General features: G+C 34.8%; 1 long non-coding RNA gene across 3 annotated transcripts; it reads left to right on the forward strand.

The window, feature by feature from the left end:
- The first annotated feature begins 2,772 nt into the window (after positions 1 to 2,772).
- Positions 2,773 to 5,005, forward strand: LOC149248669 (uncharacterized). Of its 3 annotated transcripts, none has more exons than XR_016265756.1 (7): positions 2,774 to 2,966; positions 3,097 to 3,198; positions 3,331 to 3,432; positions 3,507 to 3,913; positions 4,024 to 4,108; positions 4,234 to 4,411; positions 4,645 to 5,005. It is a non-coding gene; the product is annotated as an uncharacterized LOC149248669 (long non-coding RNA). The 3 variants fall into 3 exon arrangements; XR_016265757.1 differs by having other exon boundaries at positions 3,556 to 3,913; XR_016265755.1 differs by having other exon boundaries at positions 2,773 to 2,966; positions 3,331 to 3,913.
- The last annotated feature ends 15,429 nt before the right edge of the window (positions 5,006 to 20,434 follow it).

Genomic DNA, 20,434 nt, shown 5'->3' on the forward strand with positions numbered 1-20,434 from the left:
TATTTTCTGTTGTATCAATGCATGCTGGCCTATGGCATTGTCTACATTCAAGCATCAAGGCTAATTTTTTATGAGAAGATTCAACAGGCATAGGTTTTCCATAATGTAAAAGTCATTAAGAAAACAACCCATCCATCAGAGCACACTTATTTTAATTCCTTAAGTCACTTTATTTTATCATAATATACATGAAATGTGTGGTTCGTTCCATGGGATACCAGCAAATTAACCAAGCATTCGAATTGATTCTCAAGATTAGTCCATCCTTGATTCCTTCCTTTTCTGTTTCATATTGCTCGAAAAAAAGACTCGGGTTTAAACATCCACATTATGCTGCACAAGAAAAAACTAAACTTTAACCACCCTCTCAAGAGCTGATAATCCAACCACTTATAAAATATTACAAGATGATGTTATAGTGTTTGATCTATTTCATTAATGAGCGTATGGAGTCCAACTTTCCAAAATATGAATTACAAATTCTATTGCCTCTTTGGTTATTGATATCTATCTGCATTCAGATTTATATATGGAGAACAATGACCCTGTAAATTATAATATTGCAAGACAAGAAAATGAAGAAGTAATTAGTTGGGATTCAGGACAAGAGAAAATTGCAGAATACATGCAGACCTCTATCTGTTTCCTCTGTCCTCTACATACACTATCAAATGAAATGAAATCCACCAATTCATGCATACAAATTGATACTGAGATCACTTTTATCGTACAAAGGGAGTGTGTGATGGATAGTGTGAGATAGTTTATCTCATTTGCAGGTGGAGTTCAGCAATAAGTTAGGAGTGACTCAGAATTCAGGAATGATGATGTTATAGTGTTTGATCTATTTCATTAATGAACGTATGGAGTCCAACTTTCCAAAATCTGAATCACAAATTCTATTGCCTCTTTGGTTATTGATAGCTGTCTGCATTCAGATTGATACATGGAGAACAATGTGTCACTGAGAAGAAATCAAACGCTGTTACAGTCCATGAACAAACTTTTGAGGGAAAATTGCTACGAGATTTAATTGTGCTACTAATTGGCATACTAGTGTCAGCCCTAAACAGCAAGCATTAAGGCAATAGAGTACGAATGAGTGTTACCTAACATCAAATATCTTTGGGACTGCTTTATTACAAGGTTGACTTCAATGAAATTTTAAGGCTTTTAGATTTTTCTAGTAAATAAATAAAAGAAGAATTTTTTTTCTTACATTGTGATTTCTACTATCAATGTAATTTCTCCTATTAATCAGAAAAATAAACAAATTACAAATGCAACAAAAAATGAAAAAGCACTCACTTTATGGAAATGTATCAAACAAGTAACACTCTTTTAACTGCGAAAAAGCTAGAGGTTGTTAAAGGGTTATGTAATTGAATTTTCAGTGTTTTGCATAGCACTAATAACGCTCCACACCTTGTGGCAAGGCTTGATCCTACATGCCAAGCTGCAATGAGACGCTAAATTAGGATATGATAAAACAGCCCTGCAGTGTGCATGAAAAAATCCATGTTCTTCTGCACCTTATCCATGGAAACATTCAGTATATATGGGTTTCTGCTAAAAATCTCATTCATCTCATCTTCCAGGAGGCCAAAAGTTGCCCAATACTTCGTTTTTTTTTCCAAAAGTCATGGCATATTACTATTGACTAGAATCTGAGATGCCCATTTAAAAACCTTGGAAACATCGGCCTCTGTTCCTAATAGATTTTGAAAGATACTACATGTTAGGACACAAAAGTTTCTCTATACTGCATTTAATCAATCTGGGTGCCCGAGATAAGGCAAGTTTTATGTCTTGGGCAGTGATACCACGTGTTTTCATTCACTCAAACTTGGATTTCAACAGCCGAACAACATTGAAAGCGAGAATAGATGGGTTTCTGGTAATGAGGTTCCTTACTCGGTCATCCGTGAATCCTGAATCTGTCAAGAACCGAACGGCTTGTTGGGCTGTAGAAGTGGATCTCGTTCTGACAAAGGTTGGCCTTATTTTGAGGATTCTTGAAAGCTCAGATTAGCGCAGCCCACATTCGTTGAGTAAGAAATCCGAAATGAGGCATGTGTTCTGCCACTGGGTAACCTTTGGGGCTGTCATTAGCAGCAATGGATGTATAGATATGGGTATCAGAATCATTTTGATGTTTCAGTGCAGCTGTGGCTCTTGTGGTTGCAGCGGCGAGTGCAACCATTGCCATTGGCAAGCGCAACCATTGCCATGACGTGTTAATTTAATCAAATGGCATCCTTGATACTCTGCAACGAATTGTAACTACTTTCCCTTCATCCAAGGGTGGAACTATTTTCAATCATCTAGTACATAATCTTATGGCCCATAATGATGTCAAGTAGGCAAGAGAAGGAGTTCATTTCAAAGGGAACGCCTTACGGCATAATTAACTAATAAAAATAAACTTCATCATCTTATTTACATGCTATATAAACTTCAAAATAATCTTATTTACCTGCTATATAAACTTCAAAATAATATTTGTCGCACTCACGGAACAACCGTGGTCGTGACTGTAGACTCCATCATGTAAAATGACAGCGCAGCTCGTGAACAAGTGGTACGCTAATTGAAAAGACCATTGGACCGAAGATTCACTCACTAAGCAATGCATCTGGACGGAATCAGGTCCAGTGAAACTAAAATTCACTCGAGAAGCAATGCATCTGGACGGAATCAGGTCCAGTGAAACTAAAATTCACTAGCGAAGTCCAGGTTCTCTGCATTTCTTATCTTATCTATACTACCAATTCCTGCATACAGCCAGCCAGGTGGTGGCTTTTCTCACGAAAATCCTTCACCCAAGGAGGAGGAGGCATAAGGCTCTGGGAGAACTCCTGCTGCCTCCGTGGGATTTGCTAGGAATGATTCCATGCAGAATCCTTCGCCCGACCTAGATTTCTAGAGCTCTTATCGTCGGTTCCATTCGGAGCCGAGCCATCAAAGTTAGTTTCAAATTTTCTGCTGATCCTTTAATCTTTCTACCGTTTTTATGTTCACACTCTACAATTGTTCAGATTTAGGAAGGTTTCTCCAAGTATTAAGGTGTTTAAGTTCATATTCTCCTTGTTTCAGATATCGGATGCTTTGCTGGGAATTCTTCCATTCTGATTCCTGTCTCCGATCCAGATTTCCAGCCTTCTCATTCTCAATTCTGTTCGTAACGGAACGATAAAAGTTCGTTCCCAAATTTCTGTTGATACCTCAATTTTTTCTTCCGTTTTAAAGTTCATCTTCATCCGTGTTTCAGATTTCGGACGATTTCCCTAAATCTTAAAAGTATTTAATTTCATATTCTTCCTGTTTCAGATATCGGACGCTTTGCCGGGAATACTTCCATGCTGAATCATGTCCCTGATCCAGATTTCCCGTGTTCTCACTCTCAATTCCACTAGGAGCCGAACGATCCAAGTTAGTTTCGAAAATTTCTGTTGATCCTTCAAATTTTTCTTTAGTTTTTAACTCCATATCCTTCCGTGTTCCAGGTTTCGGCCTGTTTCCCAGTGTTCAAGTACATATTCTTCCGTGTTTCAGATTTCGGAAGGTTCCCCTAAATCTGCAGTTGAGAATTTATGTTCTCTGGCTTGGAAATGCAGGGCATAAGGTCACTGTTTTCTAATGGCCGACTAATGCAACGATTGTTAAGCGGAACCGGCACAGAAAAGGTTTTAGGCTTTCCCACTCAGTAGTAAGTAAACTGCAAAAACAATGAAAATGGCAGTAAGAGTCCCAGTCTTTGCCGTCTCTTAAACCGCACTATCTGTACAACATGATGTCCCCTGCATCGACTCCGGCACAATCGTTCGATGCCCTGAAGGCACAGTAAATAAATGACTCACTTCATTCTATATACAAGATCCGCGTCGAGGCACTTTTATGGTAGAGCCTTCAGGTTGAGTTTGCCCCTTATTTTGTCCGTTTTGATTAGAGCACGCTACTTTGTTCGTGATTTTTGTGTGAAAGATCAAGGTAATTGAAATTTTTGGTTATTTTGTGTGAAAGATCAAGGTAATTAAAAAATTGGGGATACAGCTTGTGGAGAAGAAGCTATTAGTGTCATGGCCGTGGTGTTGAAGCAGCAGAACAGGTCTCTGCTCGCATTAAGCGCATCAATTCTTGATATTGTGCTCATTGATGTCTTTCGGGTATAATCTCATACAAATGATATAATCGTAATTCTCTGCTCCCTAAAATTCTCTGTCTGGATTGCAGAAATGTGGGTTGATTGGATGAGCATATTAGTTTGTTCAACCATAAGCTCCAAATGATTCCGCAATAAGCTGCATTCACCGGCAAATCCACCGAATGATTCAGCATTGAGCTACATTCGTTGGCAAATCCACCAAAACTTAGCCGCACGGTCAAATGAAAGTTTCAGGTTTTCATAAAGGTAAAAACCACTTGTTGAATTTTTTAAGGTTGACACTTGTCTTCAGTCTATCACCCAACCAAAATCTCTTCCAGCATTTCGTACATGCCCTATTTCAGTATTGCCTGTGGTGGTGGAGGATAGCATGTGAAAGATCTCAAATGACCCCACTTTGTTGTTGAAGGTTCTCCAAGTTGGATGAAAAAGGAGCAGTGTTGTGCTTAGGTGGAAGTAACGGTCTCTTTATTTTGCAGGTTGGCATAGCTCTTTTTCTTATAAGGGACTCATTACAAGATTTTGGATAGCACTTGAAAGCTCTCAAATGACCCCACTTTGTTTAAGGTTCTCCCAATTGGATGAAAAAGGAGTAATGCTATGTTTAGGTGGAAGTAATGGTTTCTTTGTTTTGCAGGTTTGCATAGCTCTTCTCTTATAAGGGACAAATTACAAGATTTTTGAACAGAACATATCTCAATGTTATTGCAAACAAATTTTATTTGCAAGAAGATGCTTGTACTTATTCACAAAAGGATACCAGTGCTCTTCTTCAATGGAAAGAAGATTTCATCTTAAATGATTATTGGTATTTTCTTGTGAAAAGTTTGAAGGAGATATGAGTATTTATTAGTATCTTTTTTAAACTTATTACAAGAAAATGCCCGTGCTCATTTATGATGGTATCCATTGTGGATGAGAACTGGTATCCTTTTGTGAACAATTTGTGACTCAGTATTGGTATTTTTTTGAATAAGATTTCATTGCAATGATATTTGGATATATTATTTTCAAAAACTTCATAATCTTTGATTTGAAAGTAAAAGTGCTATATGAACCTGCAATATAAAGTCATTGCTACACATTTAAACATAGTATTCACTGAGTAATATTGGAATGATGGCTTCACAAGAACAATGGAAAAATGTTAGAAGAATTGATGTAAATACTTTTGAAGAATGAATGTTAGAAAATATAATGGAAACCTCCTTCCAAAGATGATGCAAACATCCTTACCTTACTATCCATTTAAATTGTGGATAGTAGGTCAAGTGCAATGTATTAAATGAAGCCCTACTCACTAATTGGAGCTGTCTTTATGGCTTATTATTGGTGTAGATAACCAATTTTGGGAGAAAGCAATGTCCCTTTCAATATGATATGTATCGTTTTATTGGGTATCCATGCAATTCACTCCTTAAATTATATATCCATTGTTCCATTTCAAGCTTCATTATGTATATCATGAATGTTTAAAAGAACAAACTAAACATGTAAATGAAAAGTTAAATTTATTCTATAGATTAATTTAAATCTGTAAATGGTATGACTTGAAAACCTTGTTATCTCAAAACTCTAGTGTTGCAAGAGCAATAACACCTATATGATCATAATTGTGGTCATGCCATGGACAAAAGTCACTTAAGTTTTTCAAAGAGCATTTGTTGTAAATTACTTCATAGAATATTTAGGTAAAGAATCAAAGATCTTATTCAGTATCAAAGTCATGCAAAGGTCAAAAGTCAGTCAAGTTTTTCAATGAACATTTGTTGTAAAGTATTTCATAGAATTTTTAGTTAAAGTATCAAAGATTTTATAGAGTATTAAAGGATTGGGCAATGTTTTGGGTAAAGTTTTTAAATATTTAAATAAGCATTTGTTATAAAATATTGGGTAAAATATTTAGGCAAATTATCAATTATACATAATTAATGAGTGAACACTATATTATATATGTATCATTATATATTTTATCTTTTAGTTAGTGGTTATTACATTTAATTGAATGTAAAATAACTTTTCTGTCAATTTTTGAAATTATGATTTTTTAAATATCAAAATTGAGTTTCTTTTCAATATCTTATTTGTTTATGTGAAAAATTAAACATACTTTGTTGCAATCTTTTGGTGTCATAAAACAATTTTAGAAAATGTAATTGTATTTTAAAATAATTTTGTATCTAATTATGTATATTAGAGAAGTGTAAGATAGGTGACTTTATGGTGGATTGGAATTATATCACAAGAGATAATATAAAATAATAAGTAATCAAAGAATTTACAATTTGAAAAAATAAATGGAAAATTATTTTATATTTCGATATATTTGTAACAATAATAATAAATAATAGTGATATTTTACATATATGTAGAGGTAGATTAAAGCTTTTTTATTTTGCATTATAGAAAATGGTAAATCATGTAACATTGTGGAAATAAAACTAGATTGATTGTAATAAAAGATCTTTACTAATTTCAATTAATAAATACATTTTTCATGATATTAAAGTAATTTTTATTTTTTTAATTGTCAAGGAGAAAAATATTTGTTACAATAGTTATTGGTTTTGTGAGACTAAAAGGTTAAAATTTAAATAATGTAAAATAATTTTATTATGGAAATTTTATAGAAACATGCATACTAAGATTAACACCTCCAAATATACCTCTAAGAGCCACCTAATTGTTCCATGTTATTTTGACATGTCCTTTCTCCTCTTCTCGTATATGAAGGTGTGACACACATGGTACTTATTCCCTTGATTTTTGTAATGTAAGAATGAAATGGCTTCAAGTATGGCACCATAGATCCATGATATAAGAGGGAAGGGGAAAGAAGAACCCAAGTGGGATTAGTCGGCACCTTAAATTAATTTTATGGTGTAAATAATGAGAAAAATGTGAGAAGTGTCCAGGAGGAATATGAAGAGACCCTTGGGAAAATGATAAAAAGGAGAATGCACAACAATATGGGATTGGACCTCTTCTTGGTGGAGCTCATGAGAAAAGCTAGAATAAGCTATGAGTTGAGGGAATGGGATTTCCCTGAGTCGACAAATTGTGACTAGAAGAGAAAGAGGAGTTGGGATTGAGTACTTGTTGTGAGCTGATAAACCACTCATGGAGTGCTTGCTACAATTGATAAACCACTCAGGGTTCTTGCTATCGCTGATAACCCACATGCCTAAGGTTGCTTGTTAGGGATGATAAACCACATGCAGAAACGTGCTTGTCATGGGCTAATAAACCATTCATAGAGTGTTTGACCTAGTTGATAAACCATTATTGTGAAACTCATTTGTGCTTGACTAACTAATAAACCACCCAGGGTGCTTGTTGTGGGTTGATAAACCACTCATAGAGTGCTTGACACAGTTGATAAACCACCTCCATTGGGGATTATGTTGTGCTTGAATAGCTGATAAACCACCAACTATTATAATTTCCCATCCTCTGTGTCATGAAGATGACTTTCTGCAAAGGTTGTTGAGAAAGAAATTCCCCTTAGATCATGGATCTAGCTTGGGGTGGACTGATGTAAGTAATCTTGGATACAGTAGGTCTATGGTTGGGTGGAAAATCGAAGTCCCATTTTTAGTTGCCTTTCTTTTATGAATTGTAGATGAAAAAGCTCTGAGTTGAAAGCTATGAATTTAAAGAAACTTCTCTGTAAGTCTTGCATGATATTGTTGCATGAGCCTTGCTAATGAAATTGCTTGAATATTGTTATGATTGTTATAATACTAGTGATTCCCCCATTGCTATTTTCGTTGTATCCCTTATTGTTATTGTTGTGCCCTTATTGTTCCCATATTGTTGTTATTGTGCCCCATAGAATCCCACTATTGTTATTTTTGTGCCTTTATATTATTATTGTTAGGTTTGCTTTGGTTATATTGTGACCCACTCCTATATATAGAAAGGAGGTTTTGTCATTTGAATCATCCAAGAATGTTCATTTGTGTAATGTAGAGGAGGTTCCCCCCTCGAAAAGGCTGAATTCTAAGGTGTTGATCTATCTTTTCTATCTTTTTGTGAGCGGGTTTCATAACATTTGGTATTAGAGCTTTGGATTATAGGGTTTCACTGCTCCAAACAGGTCATTGTGGAAGTTTTGCTATAACTCTTTTTCTGTGACATTTCAGAAGCTAACAAAAAACCCATTTGAGAAAAAATCGCGTTGAACCTCAGATCCGAATTTCAGATCTTGTCTCGCTATATTTTCGGAGATATGATCTGAGGAAGTTAGGGTTTTTGTAAACTCCATAATTTCATCTAAAATAGGTCATCATGGAATTTTCGCTATAACTCTTTCACTACGAAGTTTCAGAAGCTAAAACAAAAACCCATTTGAGAAAAAATCGGTTTGAATCTCGGCTCCAAATTTCAGATATTGTCTCGCTATATTTTTGGAGATATAATATGAGGAAGTTAGGGTATTTGCAGACCCCTGAATTACATTCCAAACAGGTGACCTTGGGAAAATCGTCATAACTTTCGCTCTGAGCATCAGATTGAATTTTCGTAAGAAGTACAGAAAGGGGACGGATTGTAGTTTTTTGGGTATCATTTTCAGAACCTAAGGTTGAAACAATGACCTGCGGCACATAGTGCAAGTTCACTCTACTGAACTAGTCTATACTTAGGTCACCGTGGGAGATTTGGCATAACTCTTCATTGGAGAATCGAATATTGATCAGACTTGCGGGGTTAGAAAGATCACTCAAAGGGTTACCACAGGAAGAAATTCTAGACCTTGGAGATCCAAAATTACAGAGATACATCAGATTCAATATCGAGCTCCTACAAAGTGAAAAAAGGTGTGTAGTTTTTTTTTTTTTTATTTTGCATAAGCTTGGTTTGAAAAATTAGTTTGAAGGAATTCAAAGGGCATAGTGAAGCATTATTATTGGTAATTGATGCCCCGAAGAAAGAAAATTGAAATACCTAGTAAGAAACCTGAAAGCTCTAGCATGACTCATGAAGAAGAGGAAGAAATGCAACATGATATATCAAAATTATGAGACCAAGTGCAACAAATTTCACACGCACAAAAGTAACAGAAGCTAAGATGGATGGTTTAAAAAAAGACGTAGAAGCTAAGATGTATGGCATGGAAGCTAAGATGGATGGTTTAAAGAAATGCATAGAAACTAAGATGAATGGCGTGGGAGCTAAGATAGACGATGTGGAAGCTAAGATGGATGATGTGGAAGCTAAGATGGATGATTTACAGAAAGTGAAGACAGATTTGAAGACAGATTTGACAAAGTTTCTACAAGAAATGCTTACTAATGGTGAAAGGATAGTAAAGGAAACTCATGATGAGAAAAAAAAAATGTTAATCATGATTTCATAGACTCTAACGTTGGATCGAAGAACCACCATGTTCCAAAGATTGATATGAGGAAGTTTGATGGCAAGGATCCCAGAACATGGATACTACAAATGGAGCAACTTTTTGATCTCCATAATGTGCAAAATACACAAAAGGTACGCATTGCAACTTTATATTTGGAACCAAATCAGTTTGTATGGTATTGATGGCTTTGCTTTCGTAAACAAATTGTCACATGGGCTATTTCTACGGATGAAGTGATAACACATTATGAGGATACAAAAAGCAACAATTTTTTTAGCCAATTGATAAATCTCAAACAAAAGGGTTCAACGATGGAGCACATTGAAGACTTCCAAAACTTGAATATAAGGGTAAAATATATTCCAGAGGAGCATAGGATTGATGTGTTCATAGGGACTTTAAAAGATAACATCCAACATGAGGTTCGCCTTTGGGAACCAGATTCATTGGAGAAGGCATTCAGGTTGGCAAGAAAAATGGAAAGAAAAATTATGGCAACAAGGAAGCCTACCACTCACAATCATAAACATGGAAGTGTTGTTGCCCCAACCATCCACAACCTACAAGGTTGACACCACAACAATTGGAAGAAAAAAGAGCAAAAGGGCTTTGTTACAATTGTGATAGCAAATACACTAAAGGTCATAAGTGTGCAAAGAAGAAATTATTTTACATAGATTGTGAAGAGGAGGAAGAAAAGGAACAAGAAATGTCAAAAGAAGAGGATATACACCAGGAACAACCCCTAGATAAAGAAGAAATGAATCTGAGCATATCTTGTAATGCATTGGCTGGAATTACCACTCCTCAAATTATGAAGATAGAAGGGCATATCAAGAATAAAAAGGTAATAGTGTTGATTGATTCGGGAAGTACCCATAATTTTATTCATTGTAAGATAGCCAAGGAATTGAATTTCTTCCTATATCTAGCACTAGAGTGTCAAGTGATGGTTGCAAGTGGAGGAACCATAAATTGCTCAAGAAAGTGCCATAATATCAAGCTATCCATTGGAGAATATGTATTGAATAGCCCCAATTGGATGAAAAAGGAGTAATGCTATGTTTAGGTGGAAGTAACGGTCTCTTTATTTTGCAAGTTTGCATAGCTCTTTCTCTTATAAGGGACAAATTACAAGATTTTTGAACAAAACATATCTCACTATTATTGCAAACAAATTTTATTTGCAAGAAGATGCTTGTACTTATTCACAAAAGGATACTAGTGCTCTTCTTCAATGGAAAGAAGATTTCATCTTAAATGATTATTGGTATTTTCTTGTGAAAATTTTGAAGGAGATATGAGTATTTATTAGTATCTTTTTTAAACTTATTACAAGAAAGTGCCATTTCTCATTTATGATGGTATTTTTTTTCCATTGTGGATGAGGACTGGTATCCTTTTGTGAACAATTTGTGACTGAGTATATTATTTTCAAAAACTTCATAATCTGTGATTTGAAAGTAAAAGTGTTATATGAACCCACAATATAAAGTCATTGCTACACATTTAAACATAGTATCATTTCTTCATATTTATATTCACCAAGTAATATTGGAATGTTGGCTTCCCAAGAACAATGGAAAAATGTTAGAAGAATTGATTAAAATACTTTCGAAAAATGAATATTAGAAAATATAATGGAAACCTCCTTCCAGAAAGATGATGCAAACATCCTTAGCTTGCTATCCATTTAAATCGTGGATAGTAGGTCAACTACAATGTATTAAATGACCTCTTCTCATTAATTGGAGCTGTCCTTATGGCTTATTATTGGTGTAGATAACCAATGTTGGGAGAAAGCAATGCCCCCTTCAATATGATATGTATCATTTTATTGGGTATCCATGCAATTCACTCCTTAAATTATATATCCATTGTTCCATTTCAAGCTTCATTATGTATATCATGAATGTTTAAAAGAACAAACTAAACATGTAAATGAAAAGTTAAATTTATTCTATAGATTAATTTAAATATGTAAATGTTATGACTTAAAAACCTTGTTATGTCAAAACTTAATAGTGTTGCAAGAGCAATAACACCTATATGATCATAACTGTGGTCATGCCAAGGACAAAAGTCAGTTAAGTTTTTCAATGAGCATTTGTTGTAAATTACTTTGTAAAATCTGTAGGTAAAGTATCAAAGATCTTATTCAGTATCAAAGTCATGCAAAGGACAAAAGTCAGTCAAGTTTTTCAATGAGCATTTGTTGTAAAGTATTTCATAGAATCTTTAGGTAAAGTATCAAAGACTTTTTAGAGTATTAAAAGATTGGGCAATGTTTTGGGTACAGTTTTTAAATAAGCATTTGTTATAAAATTTTGGGTAAAATATTTAGGCAAAGTATCAATCATACATTAATTAATGAGTGAACAATATATTATATATGTATCATTATATCTTTTATCTTTTAGTTCGTGGTTATCACGTTTAATTTAATGTAAAATAAATTTTTTGCCAACATTTGAAATTATAATTTTTTAAATATCAAAATTGAGTTTCTTTTCAATATCTTATTTGTTTATGTGAAAAATTAAACATACTTTGCTGCAATCTTTTGGTGTCATAAAACAATTTTAGAAAATGTAAATGTACTTTAAAATAATTTTGTATCTAATTATGTATACTAGAGAAGTGTAAGATAGGTGACTTTATGGCGGATTGGAATTTTATCACAAGAGATGATATAAAATAATAAGTAATCAAAGAATTTACAATTTGAAAAAATAAATGGAAAATTATTTTATATTTCGATATATTTGTAACAATAATAATAAATAATAATGATATTTTACATATATGTAGAGGAAGATTAAAGCTTTCTTAGTTTTCATTATAGAAAAAGGTAAAGCATGTAACATTGTGGAACTAAAACTAGATCGTTTGCAATAAAATATCTCTACTAATTTCAATTAGTAAATACATTTTGCATGATGTTAAAGTAAATCATTTTTTTTTTAAATTTAATGTCAAGAAGAAAAATATTTGTTACAACGGTTGTTGGATTTGTGAGACTAAAAGGTTAAAATTTAAAAAATGTAAAATAATTTTATTCTGGAAATTTTATAGAAACATGCATACTAAGATTAACACCTCCAAATATACCTCTAAGAGACGCCTAATTGTTGCATGTTATTTTGACATGTCCTTTCTCCTCTTCTTGTATATGAAGGTGTGACACCCTTGGTACTTGTTCCCTTGACTTTTGTAATGTAAGAATGCAATGGCTTGAAGTATGGGAGCATATATCCATGATATAAGAGGGAAGAGGAAAGAAGAACCCAAGTGGGATTAGTTGGCACCTTAAATTAATTTTATGGTTTAAATAATGAGAAAAAAGTGAGAAGTGTCCAAGAGGAATATGAATAGACCCCTGGGAAAATGATAAAAAGGAGAATGCACAACAATATGGGGTTGGACCTCTTCTTGGTGGAGCTCATGAGCAAAGATAGAATAAGCTATGAGCTATGGGAATGGGATTTCCTTGAGTGGACGAATTGTGACTAGAAGAGCAAGAGGAGTTGGGATTGAGTACTTGTTGTGAGCTGATAAACCACTCATGGAGTGCTTGCTGCAATTGATAAACCACTCAGGGTTCTTGCTATTGCTGATAAACCACATGCATAAGGTTGCTTTCTAGTGATGATAAACCACATGCAGAAAGGTGCTTGTCATGGTCTGATAAACCACTCATATAGTAGTTGACACAGTTGATAAACCATTACTGTGAAATTCATTTGTGCTTTACTAACTAATAAACCAAAAAGGGTGCTTGTTGTGGGTTGATAAACCACTCATAGAGTGCTTGACATATTTGATAAACCACCCTCATTGTGGATTATGTTGTGCTTGAATAGCTAATAAACCACCCACTATTATAATTTCCCATCCTCTGTGTCATGAAGATGGCTTTCTACAAAGGTTGTTGAGAAATTAATTCCCCTTAGATCATGGCTTTGGCTTGGTGTGGACTGATGTAAGTAATATTGGATACAGTAGGTCTAAGGTTGGGGGGAAAATCGAAGTCCCATTTTTAGTTGCCTTTCTTTTATGAATTGTAGATGAAAAAGCTCTGAGTTGAAAGCTATGAATTTAAAGAAAATTATTTGTAAGTCTTGCATGATATTGTTGCATGAGCCTTGCTAATGAAATTGCTTGAACATTGTTATGATTTTGTTTATGATTCTTTGCCATGCAACTATGTGGATTTATGCCTGGAAATTTTGTCTTTGAAAATGAAATGCTTGTAGGCTTGTAAGAATGTGATTACTTTCCTGTATATATATATATATATATATATATATATATATATATATATATATATATGTATGTATCTATATATATATATATATGTATGTATATATGTATATATATATATATATATATATATATATATATATATATATATATATATATATATATATATATATATATGTCTATAAAAGGACTGTAAAGAGGGATTTCCTATTATTTTGCGAAAATTTGATGTTCTGGTGCCCTTCATGGCATCGTATGTCTTGTACTTGCTATTATAAGCTTGCTACGCTTATCGTTTTCTCAAATGAAACCTACAAGACTCTATTATGCTAAATGGGCAAGTCCTTGGATTGTATGGATAACTCCCTATGTTTTGTTTTGTATCTCATCCATCGAGAACCCTGAGATGATTTACTTGCAGGAATCTCAGGAGGGATAGCACTACGCATTCTTCATAGGATCCCAAGGGCAAGAACCAGATTCTCTCATAGGTCCAAACTCTTACAGAACCAGTGTGGTAGAGCCATGATCGTAAACCCTAACAGATGGTTCAAGCGGAAAATCCTTACCCTTAAACCCTTTTAACCTCATCTACGATCCCATCGGGATTTATTTCGCTGTGTAAATGTTGGCTTGAAGGCCAAGTTGCTAGCCTATATGACTGCATAGCATATTTGAGTGTGAAGCTTATATAATGGATGGCTGAGATTGAGAGCAAGAAGATTGATGAATCACAAGAAATCTGGGATGACATAAGCCTGGGGGGTTACAGTCCTGGAAGCCTGCAAAATATTGCGCTAGGGAGACACCCAAAATAATAAGTACTGAGATGGCGTGGCAAGACTACAATGTGGATAATGTTAGATGTTATTCGTCAGAGGTCTCATTCCCAGATGAATGAAGTGGGTGCACTAGAGGATATTACCCAAATGAATAAAGCAAGGTGCACCGGAGGTTATTCCCTAGATAAATGAATCGAGTGCACTAGAGGGTATTCCCCAGAAGAATGAAGCAAAGTGAACCTAGAGTTTTAGGTAGGCTTCAGAGTTGAGAGATGGAAAATTTTCCAACAATAAACATTTCGATGTTTAACGGTTACCTGGATGTCTCTTTCCTGGATGCTTGATGTGGAGTTTCCCAGATGCGATTCCTCGAATGGATGAAGTGGTGTGCACTAGAGGCTTGATCCCGAAAGGTTCACTCTGTAGGAAAATAAATGCGTGTAAGGAGTTTTGGCCAAGTAACAGACCTTGGGAGACGGGAAAAGTTCCATCCACAAGCGATATGTTAGTTGATCCTTTGACAATTAGTCAGCCTTAGAGAGCTTAACCAAAGCAAATTGCAAGATGAATAAAGCATTTAGGTCCAGGAAAATGAACCTGGGTAATGGGGAGTTTAACGATATTTGGTGGCTCGTCAATTTGGATTAATAAATGCATACATGTACACATAATTTCATGTGAAAACATAGGAAGGGAATTGTGGAGGCCCATACCATGAATTGGTTGGAAACTATTATTACCACACCAAGTGGTAGTGAAAAGCTGACAAAATTGCCACATGGTTTCCACGTAGCAAAAGGATGACAAGGTAGTGAAAAACCTTAAAGAGCTATAACTTTTGATCAAAGGGATGGATCAAAGTAAAACTTTGTATCACCAAAATCGTCTTGACGAGATGAACGTAGTGGTGATGTCTAATTATGGTTTTAAGTAATTTGATGAGATCGAAAATTTTAGACCCCATTTCCATAACGACATCTTCGATTTTGGGTCAACATAGTAACCACCTCCTCCTAACCTATGATTGGTAGGATTTTGGAGGGGGTGTGTTACAAAGTGGTATTAGAGAAACAAGTGCAGACACTATACCTAAAAAGGTTCACTTGCACATGTTAAATGATTGACTGATATCCATAATATGCCTGATCTGTTAAGTTTTCTTTTATGATTACTCCATAATCTTTTAATGCATTCATTATATGGTTACTGATTGAACATGGTTACATGTTGGTTTTTATGTGATGGGTAAAGATTAATGTAGACCAATGAGAAGAAGTAATCTGTATCAAATGCATATTTCTTATTGATGGATAAAATTTGTATGTATGTAAAGGCAGATTGATAGGTATCCAGGTGCCATAAGGAAAGAGGAAAGGATGAGCAGAAGAGCTATCCAACATGGTATGAATAGAACCCAATAGGGACTTGAAGAAGAATTGGTTGGGAAAATGAAAGAGGAGGACACTCCTAAACTAATAGACACTCTTTAAGTCTAAGAGATGAAATAAGAAGTTTTAAGGCAGATAATGAAAATATTGTCAGAGATCAAGCAGAAGTATACACCATACTATTACAAAGCTTATCCAAATTACAATACAAATACTACAAGATGTTGCACTGACCATCAAGACAAGAACAAGATTAAGGACGGCCCATCAAAAATATACATACATAAAGGGAATGATAAGAATGCAGAAGGTAGCTGTTCAAGAAAGAGGAGAAGACATGTAGAAGGAGGAACATAACTACTCAACTCTCTAGAAAGATAATTAAGCAGTCCTAGCTAATCATCAGATAGTGCAACTATCAAATATCATCATCAAAATAAGAGTAGAAAGACTCCCATGCAAGAGGAATTCAAGAAAGCAAAACCCCCAACCTTTGATGGAGAGGTAAATGAAGTAGAGGATGTAGAGGCTTGGCTCTTAGGAATAAAGTACTTCAAGCTACATCACTATACCGACAAAAGCCAATATTATGGTGGGAGGATCTCAACAACATCGAAGACATAAAGGATAAATAGATGACCTGGAGAAATTTTGAAAATTACTTTCAAGAAAAGTACCTATCTAAGAAATATTATGACAACAAAGCCACGGATTTCTACAAGCATAAACTGGGGAAGATCACACCTGAAGAATATACTAGTAAATTCTTTGAGCTACTAAGGTATGTACCTTACATCAAGGATGAGAAGACTAAGATCTAGAGGTATGTCAACGGACTACTGCAAGCATATCGAGATCGAATAAAATTCGATGATCCTAAGACTCTGGAGGAGGTCATCCAGAAGACTAAGCATTGTTATGAATAGTCTTAGCATAAGACTAAAGTATGGACTGACTAGAGGAATAAAGGAAAATGAAGAAAGGGTGGAAGGTTTAATAACTTCACCAAAGGTGAGGATAAAAAAAAACTCCACTATCAGTAGAAATGAGCCCCATAAATTAGGGAGTGAAAATATTAAATGAATCTATTAGTGCTAAGAATGCAGAGAAAACCACTTAAGGATAAACTTCCCTAAGTTGTAGAAGTTTAGTGCAAAGCTGCACAACATACATGAGGCATCGACTGCGAAAAATGTGGCTCTGAGCAACCCGAAAATATATGTAGCATTGGATAATGGACAAGCATACAAACAAGTAACAATCATTCAAATGGAAGGTATGATAAAAAACTCTCCAGTCTCAGTTTTAATTCAACCAAGATCCAATTTCAGTTAGATGAATCCTAAGATTGTGGAAAAATATGATTTGCCAAATAAAATCCATGAGGAATCATGGCTTTCCAGTTGGCAATGGAACAAAGAGAATAATAACAAAGATGGTTGAATCCTTCCTTGTACAACTCGAGAGCATCACTACATTAGTTAAACTGAATTTCCTATCTTTGGGATCATATGATGTCCTAACAGGTATGGATTTCTTGGTAGCCCACAAGACGAAAGTGGATTGTTACAATAAGGTGTTGGAATGTATCATGAGGGTGACCCAATTGCATTCCAAGGTATGAAAAGTCTAATAACATTTACAAATATCTTTGCAGTGTATGTGAAGTGCTACAGTAGGAAGGGTTGGGCCCTCTACACTAGTCAAATCACAGAAGAAAAAAGAACTAACTCGGACCCCTTTGCAAATTATCTGAATCTAAGTGAATATAGTGATGTATTTCAAGAGGAATTTCTAGGACTCCTGCCCTGTTGAGACATTGACTTCAAAATCGAATTGATTCTGGGAACAACACCTGTAGTGAAAGGCCCTTATCGCATGAGCATGCCTGAGCTTGTTGAACTAAAAGTACAGTTGAAAAAATTGATGGAAAATGGGTATATTCGGCCTAGTGTATCACCATGGGGATCCCTTGCACTATTTGTTAAGAAAAAGGATGGAACACTATGTTTGTGTATTGAATATAGGAAATTAAGTAAGGCCACTATGAAGAATAAGTACCCACTGCACAGGATTGATGATTTGTTTGATCAATTGAGAGGGGTTGCAGTGTTTTCTAAGATTGATTTAAGGTCAGGTTACCATCAGGTCAGAATCAAGGAGGAGGACATTCACAAGAATGCATTCAAAACAAGGTATGGCCAATATGAATCCACAATGGTTCCATTTAAACTGACAAATTCTCTAACAACTTTTATGTTCCTTATTGTGCTCAGGACATTTTTGGATAAATTTATGTTGGTATTTATGGATGCCATCCTAGTCTATTCAAAGAATGAAAAACATTAAGACCACCTAAGGGTTGTTCTACAATTTATCAGAGAACATAAATTATATGCCAAACTCAGCAAGTGTGATTTTTTCCAAACCCAAGTTTACTACCTCGATTATATAATCTCAAATGAGGGAGTGGTTGTGGATTTAGAGAAGATCAAAGCAATAGTGGATTAGCCCCACAAGTAAAAATGGGGGAAAATTTCGATGTCTATTCATTGGATATATGACTTATTGGTGTCTTCTATCTGATACATTGGAGCTAAGCAACATTTTGGTGGCATTGTGTCGAATAGTCGACACTTTATTAAGTGTCGGATATTTGACAGGACTGACGTCGAATATGCAACACCAAAAATGGTCGAAAATGTCATTAAAAATCAAACACTTTGATGTTGGTTTTGCGACACCCACATGCATCATATATGCGGCAGGAAAAATGTTGGTAGAGATTCCCACATGCATTAGATATCTGACAGGACCTATGGTTCATTCCATCGCCCTAGATGATAAAAATTACGACACTTTTCCATTGGATATTTGACAATTTGTTAGTTTAGTCCAACGGGTACTTCCGACAGTCGAACATTGAATAATCAGTAGTAGAAAAAGTTTGTGCGATGGAAATGTTATATCTCCGATGCTTCATTCTGCCGGTATGGAGTGGCAAGTCTAATAGTGAAGCGTTGAATAATCGACGTTAAATTAAGTTAGTGCGACGAGAGTTTTATATCTCTCACGTGTCTTTCCATTGGTATGGAGTAGAAAGTCTGATGGTTTAGTGTTTGATAATCGAAAATAGGAAAATTTTGTTCGACGTGAGTGTTATATGTCCAACACTTCATTCTATCGGTCGTGCATCGAATATTCGACGGTAGTCTCGTTTGATAAGAGTCATATATGTGACGATTTCCACATACCGTGGAATATCTGATGTGATTCCGCACATTAAAATTATATATATATATATATATATATATATATATATATATATATATATATATATATATATATATAATTTGATGGATTTACATGATGTTTTCTTACTTTACTAAGGATTCTATGGTATCCAAGGGTGTGAAGAATGCTTTGGATTTCCTTCAAAATGAGTTTCATGACATGGATGTTAATGAGTGCTTCTAGCAATTTCTGTGCAGACATGAAACCCACAGCTGTGAACTGGATTGAATGGCATGGAAAATCAATGGTGTGTGATGCTATCATCACCAAAGAATTTTTTATCAAGGTTTTGAAGATAACTGTTCCAATTTTTTTTAATTTGAACATGCTCAAGAACATAACTAGATTTGCACTAGCTAGTGTAATGAGAGGCTTCAATGCTTACACATCTAATATTTTCTACTATATTTATTATAACTAATCTATATATTGGTTGAATTTTCCAATATATATTAATCTAACAAAATTCTAACATATATTAGTTGTTAATTCACAACAATTTCTGATTATGATGACAATTTAAGTACATATGAGTGTAATGTCCATGATGGGATATATGAAATGTCCTCCCCACTATAATAGCCTTTGGTTGAATTCCCATGTAAAAAAATATAATACCAAGGTCATGGGACATGTATTCCAAGACGAATGGTGGGAAAAGCATCCTAGTGTGTATCACTTTTAGTTAATTAATGGCTACGGAAATTGGCAAAGGCACAGAGGGATTAATTGACATTTATGTATGAAAATAAAGGAAAATGGGAGAAAAGAGAGATGAAAGGTCACATAATTTCATGAGGAGGAAGTTGAAGGAAAAATAAAGGAAAATGAAGAAAATAGAGGCCTCAATGATAAAAATGATTATGAGGATCAGTTCATGGCTTTTGACAGTTTTATGGTGGAACTCTCTCTGTGTTCTCTCTCTCTCATACTCTTGCACACTTAGAGATTTCTTGGAGCCCTCTTGGAGCATTATGGCATACTTTGGATTTGGAACAAGAAGGAAAATGAAAATGAGAAAGTGCAAGGGGAAAACATGATTGCTTTGTAGGTATCGAGTTTCATGTATGATTTAGTTTCTAGTTTTGGCATGCATGGTGTAGGCATGTGGTTATTTGGTTATGATCTATCATTGCCATGGGGGATTTCCTAGATTGACTATGGTTTTGCCTAGTCTATC

This window comes from Pinus tabuliformis, chromosome 7 (assembly GCF_031772625.1).
Source record: "Pinus tabuliformis cultivar Carrire ecotype Pingquan chromosome 7, CPIR1, whole genome shotgun sequence".
Lineage (NCBI taxonomy): Eukaryota > Viridiplantae > Streptophyta > Pinopsida > Pinales > Pinaceae > Pinus > Pinus tabuliformis.